Here is a 15,618-nt window from a genome sequence, read left to right as displayed (position 1 = left end):
TACAAACAAACACAGACATACATACATAGTCACACACAGATGCAGAGGTACATAGGCAAAGACACACATACAGAAATACATATATAGGCACACACACGGCTGCCAAGAGAGGGACGCAGGGACATCTGTCCCAGGTCTGGATGTGGAGGGAGGATGCACGGTAGTCTAAAACGGTACATTAGACCCTTCTGGAATTTGGCTTTCAGATCAGAATCAGTCTTTGAATGAGCCTCTGATTGGGCCAAAAGTGCTGGTGCAGGGATATCATGAAAATCTGACCTGTTGAGGGGGCTGGAGTTGAGCACCCCTGTGCTAAAACGTGAGAATGTGGAACGAGTGATGTAGTGTAACTGTGTTTTGCAAAAGCTATAAGTATTCTGCCTGAATGCGATTCCCTTTGTCTTCACCAGGGAAGAGATATCCGATTGTTTTGTTCTTCGGGCACAGGATAAAATGAGCTATTTAGTCGTATTGATGTTGTGCTCATAATAAACGATTACTACTCTGATAAAACACCTCCGTGTCAGCCTCAGATTTTTACAGAGCACTTTTGTAGCCCTCTCATTTAATAATATGTTTCTGGTTTATATAATCCTGTTCACTGAGCCTTCCAGAATCAGCAACTTTATTTAAATAAATGAATAATAATAAGTTGATGAAATGGGGAACAGGACTCACATTGGGCACCTGCAGGCTGTCCCCTCACAATCTCCGCGGATCCAAATAGTGTAAAATAGTGTGAGGTTGGTTATACCAACCTCACACTGATGAGTCCCACAAGGTCGAAACAGTCTGTCTGTGAGTGTTTTTTTTTATTGGCTTTGCATCTCATCCCAGGCTATGTTTAAAAGCTAGAAAAAATAGGGTTTGACCCCAATGTATCGAGGCTACTAGCCAGGCACTGTGGAGTATCTCTCTTGCTAGAAGATTGACGCCAGTGTAATAAGCAATGTAAGTGATTAAATAAATAATCAGGGCACCTCCGATACTAACTAGGGGAGTGGGGCACTGGAAAACCGGTAGAGGTACGAGGGGACACCTCCCAAGGGGGCGCCCCCAAGTAAATCACAGCCCGGCTACCAATAAAACCTCACCTGTCTCCCCTGTGTACCGCGTGGAGGTCCGCTGAAAGCCGTTCCTGTTGACACCGGGAAGCTTGCTCCGAAGGCTCTGTAAGCTTGAATCCCGCTGCTGCTGGCGTCCGCGTGCTCCAACCGGATATGACGTCACAGGTAAAAAAGGTTGAATACTTCCGTGGTTCACAGCACCTTCCACAGCCAACGTATGAATATAAAAAACTTTATTGATAACCAGCAATGTACATCAGCATGATCACTCTGACGCGTTTCGTCCAAACACGGACTTTTTCAAAGAGTGCTGTCTATGAAAAATGTCCCACTTCATATAGGGGGTGAACCAGATCAATAGCCAATCATCTCTCAGGTAAACCTAACCTTCACCTGCATATAATTAATTAGATGATTACCTATAATCATTTAGATGATTGCCTATATCACGTCACTCACTACATGGGTGGACATACAAAAAATACAAAAATTACATACATTGTTAAACAAGGTTAAAAAGCAGCATAAATGGTGCTGAATAATATTAAAAACAAACAAACCTCTGTGTTCAAATACTGGTATCAGATTAAATATTTGATAAGATATTTAATGGATAACTAATGATTTGATCGGTAAGATAGTGGATAGTGGGAATTATAACATCCATAAAGAAAATAAAATAAGTTCCATATATCATAGGAATGAATTGCATAATATATAAGAATGACACTTTACAAGGTGTGGATAATTAGCAATATTATATTTAGCAAAATATTGATGATAGTTCCCAGAATAGCCGTGACTTTAACAGAATATACACCACGAACACCCCTCAACAATGGGCCGTTACCCCACCAAGAAGTGCTTAAGCTCCCAATCCTGGTTGATTCCGGCCGGATGGAGCGTGTTCAAGGTGTACACCCAGTACATTTCTTGTTTGTTCAGTACACCTTCCCTATATCCGCCTCTAGCATGACGAGGTATATGTTCAATGGCGGTGTAGGAGAAATTGTTTATACCTCCTTTGGGACATCTAGAAAAATGTCTAGGGACAGGGTGGGAAGTATCATTTCTTTTATAAGCCATACATGTTCTGCAATGCGAGTTCTGACAGGCCTTATTGTGCGTCCTACATACATTTTGTTACAACCACATCTTAAAAGATATATGGTAAACGCCGTATTGCAATTTAGAAACTCATTGATAAAATACTTTTTTCCAATGTGTTCAGACTTGACATATTTAGTACTATGGACATAACTACATGTAACGGTCATATCACCCCACCCAATCGCATATACCGCGTGCGTGGAGAGAACATGCAATGTTACCAAGGGGTGCGTGGTGCAATACCTGTTGGCTCACAGGAGGCTGAGCCTCCGCTATAGGGAACCTGGGGCAATATATTACAATACTAATGATGCAGCGCCTCCACCTGCGATGGCTCCCACCAGAGGGGGAGTAGTTCCTCGCAGGACAATACACAATGACCACACGGACAGCTCTATATAACTATTGACTTTACTGCTTGCAGCAACATATCTCATCACATCTCAACACATGCGCCACGGCGGACGCTAACCACTCTAGGCGTCACGGCGGACGCTACCACCTCTAGGCGTCACGGCGGACGCTACCACCTCTTGGCGTCACGGCGGACGCTACCACCTCTAGGCGTCACGGCGGACGCTAACCACCCGCAGAGTGACCCCACCCTGTGTCCAGTAACCCCCACCCAAATGTCTTGCACTCCCAAAGTCATATACCAATGTTTGCATATATGTGTGTGACTGCGCAGCCACTATGTCTGGTGATTAGGCCTTGTTGGTGCACGTGAAGGGTAGGTTACCTGCCCGCAGCTCCAGCCACGGGTACCGCGATATCACGGAAGATCCGCCCAATCCGACGTTGTCCTCCACACCGCGTTGGGTGACCTCCAGCGCGGATAATATCACCTTAGTCCCAGGGTCTTTAGTGGTGTTCTGAGCCCAGAACCCACCTCACAGGGCCGCAGGACTTAGGCACTGTGTCCCTGACTAAGCTACCAATAAATGGGGCAGTGTCCCTATCTAGGGCCTGTCCCTAACTCCACAATCTAGTTGGTGGCTCAGGACCTAACTGGGGCCTTGGGGCTGCTGGCCTAATGCAGAGGGTCACTGACCCCTGCATCTACCTCTTACCCCTAGCTGGTCCGGATCCTGACTGACTCTGTCTGGCAAAACCCCGCGAAAATGTATCTCTCTGGGAGCAGGGGAATCCGGCCTTCCGATTGGCTCCCTGGCGTCACATGTCTCTGCCCCTGTGCACCCTGGGGGCTGTCCTTCCCGCCTTGCGTGTGCGCGAGCTGTTTGGGGGCCTCTCGCGCTAGCTGGCCTCCTGCGCATGCGCAACAGCGCTGAACATGGCGGCGCCCTTCACTTCAGCCGCCGGGCCGGTGGCAACGCGATCGCGGCCTTAGCGACGGCCCGATCGCGTCCCCGGCAACCGGCCCGCTCGCGTCCCTAGCTACCAGGGATTCCGATGCCGCTCGCGTCCCTAGCAACCCAGCAATGCGCGGCTCGCGGGACAGCAGGAAGGGGGGTGAGTGCTCCTGGGGGGACCTGGCTACATCCTCCCCCTGGTAAAATCCCCAACGTCCTCGCTTGGGACACCATGCAATACAACTGTATACAAAAATTATATAATGAAAAGGGCGTAACATACTTATATAATGAAAATTTCAACAACCAACCGTGATTTCACTATATCAGCTCTACATCAGATTGTACATTTCACTGAACATCACAATAACTGACTGTACTCTGCTGCGAGCCCACTGCTGAGCCTCATAATGGGGTGCCCCAACTTGATCATAGGTTACCCGATTTGGAGGGTACCTGATTCTTTGGCCCCTACGGAGTTGTTCCTCTGCGACTCCCTCGGGGAGTAGTACACACAGTCCTGAGGCTCAGCCTCTTCCCTTGAGGGGAGAATTGTCTCTGTACAGTCTCTGTTAGACACAAAGCTCGGGCTCTGTGGATCCAAAGGCTGGCCTGTTGGTGCCACCTTAGTAGGCGTTGGCCTACGGGGCCCTTTACCCGTAGCTCCTCCGGGAGATGCCCCTTCTGTGGAATAGTCCCTTTGAGAGGGTCCCTCCATAGGGTCTTCAGGAGTTTCAGAGTGGGTCTCGTTATTTACAGTCTCTTGACCCACCTCTGATAGATCGGACTCACCGTTGAGCGGCGTGGCCAGTATCTCTGTCTCTTCATCTTCCACTTGTGGGATGGGAAGAAGATGATTACGGTGCCATACCTTTACCCGGCCATCAGTGCCTTTGATGCGATAGAGTTCCGAGCATGTCCAGTAAGGTTCGATTGAATCGTTCTGGCAGCGCATCACCTTCGGGATGATACGGGGTCGTTCTTGATTTTGCAATGTTCAGCATTTTGAGCAGTTCTCTGATCAATGTGCTCTCAAAGTCCCGCCCTTGGTCGGAATGAAGGCGGTTGGGAAGACCATAGTGAACGAAGAACTTTTCCCATAGTACTTTCGCGACCGTGATAGCCTTCTGGTCTTTTGTGGGGAAGGCCTGGGCATATCGGGTGTAATGGTCCGTGATGACCAGCACGTTACCGATGCCTCGGCTATCAGGTTCGATACATAAAAAGTCCATACACACCAAGTCCATTGGACCAGAACTCTTAAGATGGGCCATGGGAGCTGCTCTGGTAGGCAACGTCTTGCGTTGAACGCATCGGGAACAACGGCGGCAGTGTTGTTCCACCGCTTCCCGCATCTTGGGCCAGAAGAACCGGTCTCGGACTAGCCCAAAAGTCTTCTCTACACCGAGATGCCCGTGTTCATCGTGTAGAGACTTCAACACCAGGTATTGTAAGTTCTTAGGTAGGACTAGTTGTCTCCTATCCGGGTGGTTATGGTATTGCACCACCCGATAGAGCAAGCAATTGTCTATTTCAAATTTGTCCCATTCTCGCATGAGCAAGGCCACCAAGTCATTGGGCGCACGTTTCAGAAGGGCTGGGTTCTTTTTTTCAACGGCGTGCCGGATGATACTAGCGACCGGATCTCGAATTTGGTAGTCTACCAGATCTTTCCACCGGAACACTTTGTCGTGCGTGAGGTGCATCCCCTTTGGGTCGCAGTAGGCGGCGGGGACAGCCTGCGACTGGCATCCCAAAGAGTCGGCCACTCGTAACTCAGAGAAGGCCACTTGGTCATTAACTATGGCTGCAGTTTTACACATAGCCCGCACTCCGGGTCCGGGAAGTTCTTCCCATTCTTCATCATCGGGGGTGGCGAGTAGTCCTGGCCTTCGGGAGAGGGTGTCCGCCCCAATATTCAATGGCCCCGGCTTATACTTCAAGGAGAAACGGTAGTTACTGAGGGCGGCCTGCCATCTGTGGCCGGCTGCATCTAATTTGGCCGACGTATTGATGTACGTGAGGGGATTGTTGTCCGTCCTTACCTCGAAGGTGACACCGTACAAGTAATCGTGGAGCTTCTCGGTGATCGCCCACTTGAGAGCCAGAAACTCCAACTTGTGGACGGGGTATCTCTGCTCACTGGGTGTCAAGCTGCGGCTGATGTAAGCTACAGGCCGTAGGCCCTCCGGGTGCTTCTGGTGCAGGACGGCGCCTAGTCCATTTAGACTGGCATCCACATGCAGGACGTATGGCTGTTCGGGATCCGCATAAGCAAGTACAGGCGCTTTGGTCAGACACTTCTTCAGCGTCAGGAAGGCCCGCTCACACTCAGAGGTCCATTTGTCACCGAACGGTTGGCGGGCTGATACGGCATTCTTCCCGGTCTCGGAAGGGTATATCTTCAACAGATTGTTCAAAGGTTTAGCCTTGCTCGAGTACCCTTCCACGAAGCGGCGGTAGTACCCGCAGAACCCTAGGAAGGATCGCAACTCTGTGACGTTCTCTGGGCGAGGCCATTTCACCACAGCCTCTACCTTGGCAGGGTCGGTGGCGACCCCTTTGGCGGACACGATGTGCCCCACGTAGGTCACCGAGGTATGGCAAAATCGGCATTTGTCTAGGGATAATTTCAACCCTTCGTTCCCCAGGCGGTCGATCACTTTAAACAATCGCTCTTCGTGCTCTTCCAGAGTCCTTCCGAAGACGATGATATCGTCCAGGTACACCAGACACTCCCGGGGAATCATGTCCCCGATAGTCTTTTCCATCAACCTTTGGAACGTAGCAGGCGCCCCACATATACCTTGGGGCATACGGGTGAATTGATAGAATCCCAGGGGGCAGATGAAAGCGGTCTTCTCCTGGTCTTCCGCCGACATGGGCACCTGATAGTACCCGGATCGGAGGTCAAGCACGCTAAACCAGTGACTCCCATTCAGCGCATTCAGGATCTCTTCAATGCGCGGAAGGTTGTATTGATCCGGGATCGTGCGATTGTTCAGTGTTCGATAGTCGATACACAGTCGTACGGACCCGTTCTTTTTCCGCACCACCACGATGGGCGACGCGTAAGGTCCTCGTGATTCCGTCACAATCCCAGCTGTTTCCATGTCTTGTATGGCGTTCCTCACATCGTCCACATCCCGAGGGGCAAGGCGGCGAGAACGTTCTCGGAACGGAGTGGCATCACTCATCCGAATGGTATGTTGGGCACTGCGGCTGCACCCCACATCCATCTCGCTCGTGGAGAACACATGTCGTCGTTGCAGCAGCTGGGTGGTCAACCGCTCTTTCCACTCTGTGGACAGCGTCGACTCGCCGAAATTGAAGTCCAGATCGACTATCCGCTCGTGCGCGGCCGCCGCCTTCACCTGAGGCGTGGCTCCCACCGGGCTGACCGTATATATGCATCCCAACTTCTGGTCGACATCAAACTCCATCGGAAAGGGGGAGAGATTCTGCACGTACACGTGGGTTCGGATAGGGATCTTAGCCGTCCATTCCCTCACTTCGGGTAGTACTCTATACCCTCGCTGAACCTCTTCTTCTTCAGGCTCACTCTCCAGCGAGAACAGTTGGTCGTTCTGGTCTCGGTCAGGATAACAACACCAGACGGCCATCTTTTGCACTCCCCCTGGTAATATGGTCGTCAGTCCTCGTTGACGATTGTAGAGGTCCCCATGACGCTCCAAGGCATATACCCGGTGGCACTCTTCTCGTAAGATGGGGTCTAGGAGCGAATCGGCCAGCGGCAACTCGTTGGTCTCTTTCAAGTAGGCTCGGATTATAGCTTGCACTATGTCCGCATTGGTTCCCAAGATGATGGGGTACTTGCAATGGTCTTGGGGCTCCGGGCATACCATGGCCGCCACCTGCATGAGGTGCTTCTTGCCGGTGTTCAGTTGGAGTATGTCCAGTTGGACCTTTACAATCCCATTGATGGGGTAGTCTTCATTACTTAACCCCCTAACCTTCATATGTTCGGCCGGCCTTAGTGGGCAGTGTTGAAGGTGCTGATCATAGAACCTGCGATATATTATGGTTACTTGTGACCCTGTGTCCAATAGGGCCGAGGCGTAGATCCCTTCTAGTACCACGGGCACGATGGCCGCAGGGCCCACTTGACTGCAAGCTTCACCGGAGGAGGCGTCATCCTTGGGGCCAGGGTCCGAAGGCGCATCCGGGGTTCCCGAATGAGGGAGTCCGAGGTCAGCTTCTGCCATTGGTACACTGCAGACCATAGATCGGGCTGATTTTCCTCTATCGGGAGGGTGTTCCTCAGGGTGACCTTCCTTTTCTGGGCAGTTACGGATCACGTGGCCCTTCTTACCGCAGTTATAGCATACCACCGGGCGGCTTTCCGGTCGACTCGTGGACGGGGAAGGTGGTCGGTCGGGGGGTCTTGGTTTGTACCCCTTGGACAATGCAGCAGACTCTTCCTTCTTTTCCGCGGAGCCCTTTCCTTTGGAGGCAGAGGAACTCTTAGGTGTAGCGGTGGAGTGTAGCATAACATGAGCCTCCTGTAATTTCACTTGCCGCAACAACTCGGTGAACTTGTAGGGGCCCCCGTCCATTATCTTGCTGCGTAGCATGTTGGCTATGGGGTGAGTTGGGCTTGATCCCCGCAGATACTGCTTATGGAGAGCTTCATCCATCCCCGAGGCGGAGACCAGCTTACGATTTAGTAGGACCCCGAGGACCAGCTGTAGGCGGTGGATAAAAGCCGACAGGTCCTCTCCTTCCTTCTGATAAAGATGGAAGTACTTCGTCCAGAGCGCCCCTTCGTCTTCTGCTAGTCCGTACGCCTCCAACAGGAACGCCACCATTTCCAACGCTGTCAACTCTGGGTGTTGGTCCCTGTGGATGGTCAACATAGTAGACGCAGGGGGTCTAAGGCATTCCATAATACGCTGCCGCTTTACAGTGTCAGTGCACGACCACTCCTCTACTACTTTTACTGCATTCTCCCTCCACAGGTCTGTTCCTTCCTCCCCCTGGGGTATTGGTAGTACTCCAGAGAAGGCCTTAAGCTTCCTATAACTTTGAGACTGGGATGCCACAGTGAGGGCTTCTACGAATTGGGGTAGCGTCACCCCCATTATGGAACCTTCGTTCGTTGCTCTCTCTCCGATAGGCCGGGAGTTTACCTCGCGGGGTACGGTGTCGGGTGGAGAGGGAGGACCGTCAGCCCAACTACTGGCGTCCGGGAGGGCGCTTGGGGTGAAGGAGACTTTGAGTTGGGGACGGTCAACCCGGTTTGGGGTACTGGACACGGGGGTAAGTGGTGTCCAGGTACTGGTGGACGGTTCGTCGGGATCTTGAGGAGGGGCTCTGATCGAGAACATTTCCCGTATTACTGGCAAGTCCGAGTATATAAGGGGGTATCCTTCTGGTGGGCACTCGGGGGCTATCAGAATATTCGGGGCCGCTTCAGGGCCGCTTCAGGGCCTATGTCCCGGCATACAGTGAATAGTAGTGCACTCAATTGGTAAGTAGAGTCGAATACCCTGCCACGGTACCATATTCTATCTGCGCCTAAGAGCCTGCTCAGGGAGTTCCGGATGTCAGTTTCAGGCACTAACGCCGGGACGTTCCCTACTGCAACCACGTGTCTAGGTGGTTCACGGACGGTGGTGGCCCACGCGTGGACCTCTTGACGTGAGGGAATTACCATGATGCTAATTTTTGGAGATTCGGTTTTGAATAGGGCACCCCAGGTCTAAGATCTCAGCAGCGCCTCCAAATGTAACGGTCATATCACCCCACCCAATCGCATATACCGCGTGCGTGGAGAGAACATGCAATGTTACCAAGGGGTGCGTGGTGCAATACCTGTTGGCTCACAGGAGGCTGAGCCTCCGCTATAGGGAACCTGGGGCAATATATTACAATACTAATGATGCAGCGCCTCCACCTGCGATGGCTCCCACCAGAGGGGGAGTAGTTCCTCGCAGGGACAATACACAATGACCACACGGACAGCTCTATATAACTATTGACTTTACTACTTGCAGCAACATATCTCATCACATCTCAACACATGCGCCACGGCGGACGCTAACCACTCTAGGCGTCACGGCGGACGCTACCACCTCTAGGCGTCACGGCGGACGCTACCACCTCTAGGCGTCACGGCGGACGCTACCACCTCTAGGTGTCACGGCGGACGCTAACCTCCCGCAGAGTGACCCCACCCTGTGTCCAGTAACCCCCACCCAAATGTCTTGCACTCCCAAAGTCATATACCAATGTCTGCATATATGTGTGTGACTGCGCAGCCACTATGTCTGGTGATTAGGCCTTGTTGGTGCACGTGAAGGGTAGGTTACCTGCCCGCAGCTCCAGCCACGGGTACCGCGATATCACGGAAAATCCGCCCAATCCGACGTTGTCCTCCACACCGCGTTGGGTGACCTCCAGCGCGGATAATATCACCTTAGTCCCAGGGTCTTTAGTGGTGTTCTGAGCCCAGAACCCACCTCACAGGGCCGCACGACTTAGGCACTGTGTCCCTGACTAAGCTACCAATAAATGGGGCAGTGTCCCTCTCTAGGGCCTGTCCCCTAACTCCACAATCTAGTTGGTGGCTCAGGACCTAACTGGGGCCTTGGGGCTGCTGGCCTAATGCAGAGGGTCACTGACCCCTGCATCACATGTCTCTGCCCCTGTGCACCCTGGGGGCTGTCCTTCCTGCCTTGCGTGTGCGCGAGCTGTTTTGGGGCCTCTCGCGCTAGCTGGCCTCCTGCGCATGCGCAACAGCGCTGAACATGGCGGCGCCCTTCACTTCAGCCGCCGGGCCGGTGGCAACGCGATCGCGGCCTTAGCGACGGCCCGATCGCGTCCCCGGCAACCGGCCCGCTCGCGTCCCTAGCTACCAGGGATTACGATGCCGCTCGCGTCCCTAGCAACCCAGCAACGCGCGGCTCGCGGGACAGCAGGAAGGGGGGGTGAGTGCTCCCGGGGGGACCTGGCTACATACACATAGAACAATTTCCACATGCAAAAAAGCCCTTAGGGATCCCTTTTATTTTGTTAGAATTACAATCTGACTGAAAATGGCTAGGTGCAAGGTGCGATGCCAAAGTTTTGGCCTTGCGGAATGTGAATCTTGGCCCATTTTTTATATATTCTGCAATATCCCTGTCAAGTGACAGCGTGTGCCAATGTTTATCTTATACTATATTAGTGAAAGCACTGTATGTTTGCCTGCCTGCATGCATGCATGCCTGCTGGATGTCCGGTGTCCCTAGGGGAAATCTGATTGGTCCCTTGGCCCGGCCCCGCACACCTCTCATTGGCCTGAGGCGGAGTGACGGGCCAAAGGACACACAGGGACACACACACACAGGGACACACACACACAGGGACACACACACACAGGGACACACACACACAGGGACACACACACAGGGACACACACACACAGGGACACACACACACACACACAATGACAGACACACACACAGTGACACACACACACACACACACACACACACACACACACACACACACACACACACACACACACACACACTGTTACCTACATTAGCGGGGCTCACAGTTAGCAGCACCCGCGCGCACCTCCTCCTCTCCCCGTGTCTCCCGCGCTTTCACCCCGACCCCCCCCCTCCCCCGGCGCTGCTACAGTCAGCGGGACACACACACTATTATTACCCCTTCAGCGCCCCCCCCCACCCCCACCCAGTGTCAGCGGCCGTGCGAGACCCCCCTCTATATCTCCCACCTCTCCCCCCCCCACACATATACATGCCCCCCCCTCACCGGCGCTACAACTCACCCCCTCCCCGGTGGGGGAACAGCCAGTGGCCAGGCAGGCTGCCTCGCGGCGCCGAGTGCCCAAGATGGCGGCGCCCGGGACACAGCGGGGGAGCGGCCACAACACGCTGCCTCCCGCCTCAGATCCACGTGGGACCTGCCGGATGGGTGAGTGAGCGGCCTTCACCTCCCCTCCACCCCCCCTTCACCTCCCCTCCACCCCCCCTCCCCTCCAGTGTCAGTGTCTCCCCGATACCCCCCCCCCCCCGGCGCCGCTACAGTCAGCGGGGGAGCGAGCGAGCGCCCGGGACACAGCGGGAGAGCGGCCACAACACGCTGCCTCCCGCCTCAGATCCACGTGGGACCTGCCGGACGGGTGAGTGAGCGGCCTTCACCACCCCTCACCCCCCATCACCTCCCCTCACCCCCCATCACCTCCCCTCACCCCCTTTCACCTCCCCTCACTCCACTTCTCCCTTCCACCCCCCTTCACCTCCCATTTACCTCCCCCCCTCACCTCCCCTCCACCCCCCCCTTCACCTCCCCTCCACCCCCCCTCCCTTCCACCCCCCCATCACCTCCCTTCCACCCCCCTCCCTTCCACTCCCCCCCCTTCACCTCCCCTCCACCCCCCCTCCACCTCCCCTCCACCCCCCCCCTTCACCCCTTCACCTCCCCTCCACCCCCCCTTCCCACCGCCCCCCCCCCTTCTCACCGCCTCCCCCCCCTTCCCACCGCCTCCCCCCCCCCCTTCCCACCGCCTCCCCTCCCCCTTCCCACCGCCTCCCCCCCCTTCCCACCGCCCCCCCCTTCCCCACCGCCTCCCCCCCCCTTCCCCACCGCCTCCCCCCCTTCCCACTGCCTCCCCCCCTTCACACCGCCTCCCCCCCCTTCACACCGCCTCCCACCCCCCCTTCCCACCGCCTCCCACCCCCCCTTCCCACCGCCTCCCACCCCCCCTTCCCACCGCCTCCCACCCCCCCTTCCCACCGCCTCCCCCCCGCCTCCCACCCCCCCTTCCCACCGCCTCCCACCCCCCCTTCCCACCGCCTCCCACCCCCCTTCACACCGCCTCCCACCCCCCCTCCCTTCCACCCCCCCATCACCTCCCTTCCACCCCCCTCCCTTCCACTCCCCCCCCTTCACCTCCCCTCCACCCCCCCTCCACCTCCCCTCCACCCCCCCCCCTTCACCCCTTCACCTCCCCTCCACCCCCCCTTCCCACCGCCCCCCCCCCTTCCCACCGCCTCCCCCCCCCTTCCACCGCCTCCCCCCCCCCTTCCCACCGCCTCCCCTCCCCCTTCCCACCGCCTCCCCCCCCTTCCCACCGCCCCCCCCCTTCCCACCGCCTCCCCCCCTTCACACCGCCTCCCCCCCTTCACACCGCCTCCCACCCCCCTTCCCACCGCCTCCCACCCCCCCTTCCCACCGCCTCCCACCCCCCCTTCCCACCGCCTCCCACCCCCCCTTCCCACCGCCTCCCCCCCGCCTCCCACCCCCCCTTCCCACCGCCTCCCCCCCCCTTCCCACCGCCTCCCTCCCCCCCTTCCCACCGCCTCCCACCCCCCTTCACACCGCCTCCCACCCCCCCTTCCCACCGCCTCCCCACCCCCCCTTCCCACCGCCTCCCACCCCCCCTTCCCACCGCCTCCCACCCCCCCTTCCCACCGCCTCCCCCCCCTTCCCACCGCCTCCCTCCCCCCCTTCCCACCGCCTCCCCCCCCCTTCCCACCGCCTCCCCCCCCCCTTCCCACCGCCTCCCCACCCCCCTTCCCACCGCCTCCCACCCCCCTTCCCACCGCCTCCCACCCCCCGCCTTCCCACCGCCTCCCCCCTTCCCACCTCCTCCCCCCTTCCCACCACCTCACCCCTCCCCCCCCCCCTTTCCACCACCCTCCCCCCCTTCCCCACCACCTCCCCACCTTCCCACCACCTCCCCCCCCTTCCCACCACCTCCCCCTTCCCACCACCTTCCCCCCCTTCCCACCACCTCCCCCCTCCTCCCCCCTTCCCACCACCTTCCCCCTCCTCCCCCTTCCCACCACCTTCCCCCTCCTCCCCCTTCCCACCACATCCCCCCTTCTCTCCCTTTCCACCACCTTCCCCCTCCTCCTCCTTCCCACCACCTCCCCCCTTCCCACCACCTCCCCCCTTCTCCCCCTTCCCACCACCTCCCCCCTTCTCCCCCTTTCCACCACCTCCCCCCTCCTCCCCCTTCCCACCACTTCTCCCCTCCCCCCCCCCGCTCCCCTTCCCCCCCCGCTCCCCTTCCCCCCCCGCTCCCCCTTCCCCCCCCCCGCTCCCCTTCACCCCCCCTCCGCTCCCCTTTCCACCCCCCCCCTCCACCTCTTTTTACCCTTTCCCCTCCCACCCCCTCCCACACTTCAACCCCCTCCTCAAACCCTTCCCCCCCCTCCTCTAACCCTTCCCCCCTCCTCGAACCCTTCCCCCCCCTCCTCTAACCCTTCCCCCCTCCTCCACCCCTTGCCCCCCCTCCTCCACCCCCTCCTCCCCTTCCCGCCGCCCTTCGCCTTCATGCCCGCCTTACCGCCTCCCCACCCCCGCCTCTGCCTTTCACCCGCCCTTACTCCGGCCGCCTCTGCCTTTCACCCACCGCCTCACAGCCGCTGCACGCACTCAACAGACACCCGCCACACTCGACACATACCTGCCGCCACACACACCTGCTGCCTCCCGCCCCTACCCCCCGACATCACTGACCCACCGCCTCACACCCTAGCAGGACCCCCACTCACAGACAGCACTCACAACCCACGCGCCAGCCGCCGCCTCACACCCTAGCAGGACCCCCACTCACAGACAGCACTCACAACCCACGCGCCACCCGCCGCCTCACACCCTTGCAGGACCCCCACTCACAGACAGCACTCACAACCCACGCGCCACCCGCCGCCTCACACCCTAGCAGGACCCCCACTCACAGACAGCACTCACAACCCACGCGCCACCCGCCGCCTCACACCCTAGCAGGACACACGACTCAGATTTTTACATCACTTATGGCACCAAAATATACATTGTACTGTGGTGTGGTTACAATAAACCATTTTTATACAACATCGTATTACATTTTCTTCCATCTTTCTTTTCAATATTATTATCCAACCTTTACAACAAACAGTCACTATTGTTCCACGATTTATAAATAATACTACCTATTACGCATTTACATCCCGGGCAACGCCGGGTCTCTCAGCTAGTGTATGATAAAATAGTGTGTGAGGTCTGAAGGCTCTTCACAAATAACCTCTTATTTGTGAAGAGCCTTCAGACCTCACACACTATTTTGTGAAATTGGAGAGACTTTTGGTGTCCAATATACGCCTATGGTGGGATATCACCTCATTAAATAATTACATCAGGTGTAAGAGAATACCACGGGGATTGCGTATTAAAAAGACACCAACATTTGGTTTCACTAACATGCAATTCGAACAGGACTGGACGGACACTCTAAACCAATGTTACCTTAAATTGATGGAATTAATTATACAGCAGAAAACTAAAGAAAAGGAGCAATTAATGCTTGAAATAAACCTTCTAAGGAATAATTTGAAACCATTTACAAAAATGGACCAATTTATCAATAATGACAAAACACTGCTGACTAACATTGAGAGTATAGAGGACTCAATAAGTGAAAAAAAACATAACAAATTTGAAAGAGACCGTGCAGATTACTTCAAAGGCCAAGTGTATTGCTGGCAGAAACCCCAGACTAGAGAGAAAACTGGACAAAAAAACCAACAAAAGGGGTGGTCCAAAAGTAATTCGAATAAATCTATTCTAAAAGGGAGATCTACTGATATGTCAGGTGCAGAGTCAGATTACTCAGAAGGTGATTTTAGATCACGCTCTGTATCCTTTGAAGGTTCCACCGAAAGTATACGGGACAATCAGGGGAGGTCAAGGAGTGACAGTAGGTCCTCCATCATTTCTTCTGGAGCCAGAGCTAAGACACAAGAACAGGCACCCTCCTCTTCTTCTTCTTTTTTATCAACAGGAACAAGATCACGCCACGAACCAGACGATCACAGAGAAAACGTAGAAACACGCGGGAGAACGAAGAGAAAAAAATACATGTAGATGATTGTGTAAACAATGTTATCAATCTCTCAGGAATAGAATTGTCTCATTCACAGCTGTCATTACTTAATAAAGGATTGGGTTTTGCCCCAGTCCAGGACTTCCATCTATTCCAGACGGTCATTGATCTCCAACGTTTCACACGTAAACTATCCTTAAAAAAGTTTTTTTCGTCCAGAAGCCAATTTCATACTGTAAATGTGCCAGGTACAGATATCCCTGGTATCTGTGATAATGATCTATCA

This window comes from Ascaphus truei, chromosome 3, assembly GCF_040206685.1.
Source record: "Ascaphus truei isolate aAscTru1 chromosome 3, aAscTru1.hap1, whole genome shotgun sequence".
NCBI classification, from domain to species: domain Eukaryota; kingdom Metazoa; phylum Chordata; class Amphibia; order Anura; family Ascaphidae; genus Ascaphus; species Ascaphus truei.
The sequence above is the reverse complement of the archived record's forward strand: the minus strand, read 5'-3'. Positions refer to the sequence as shown.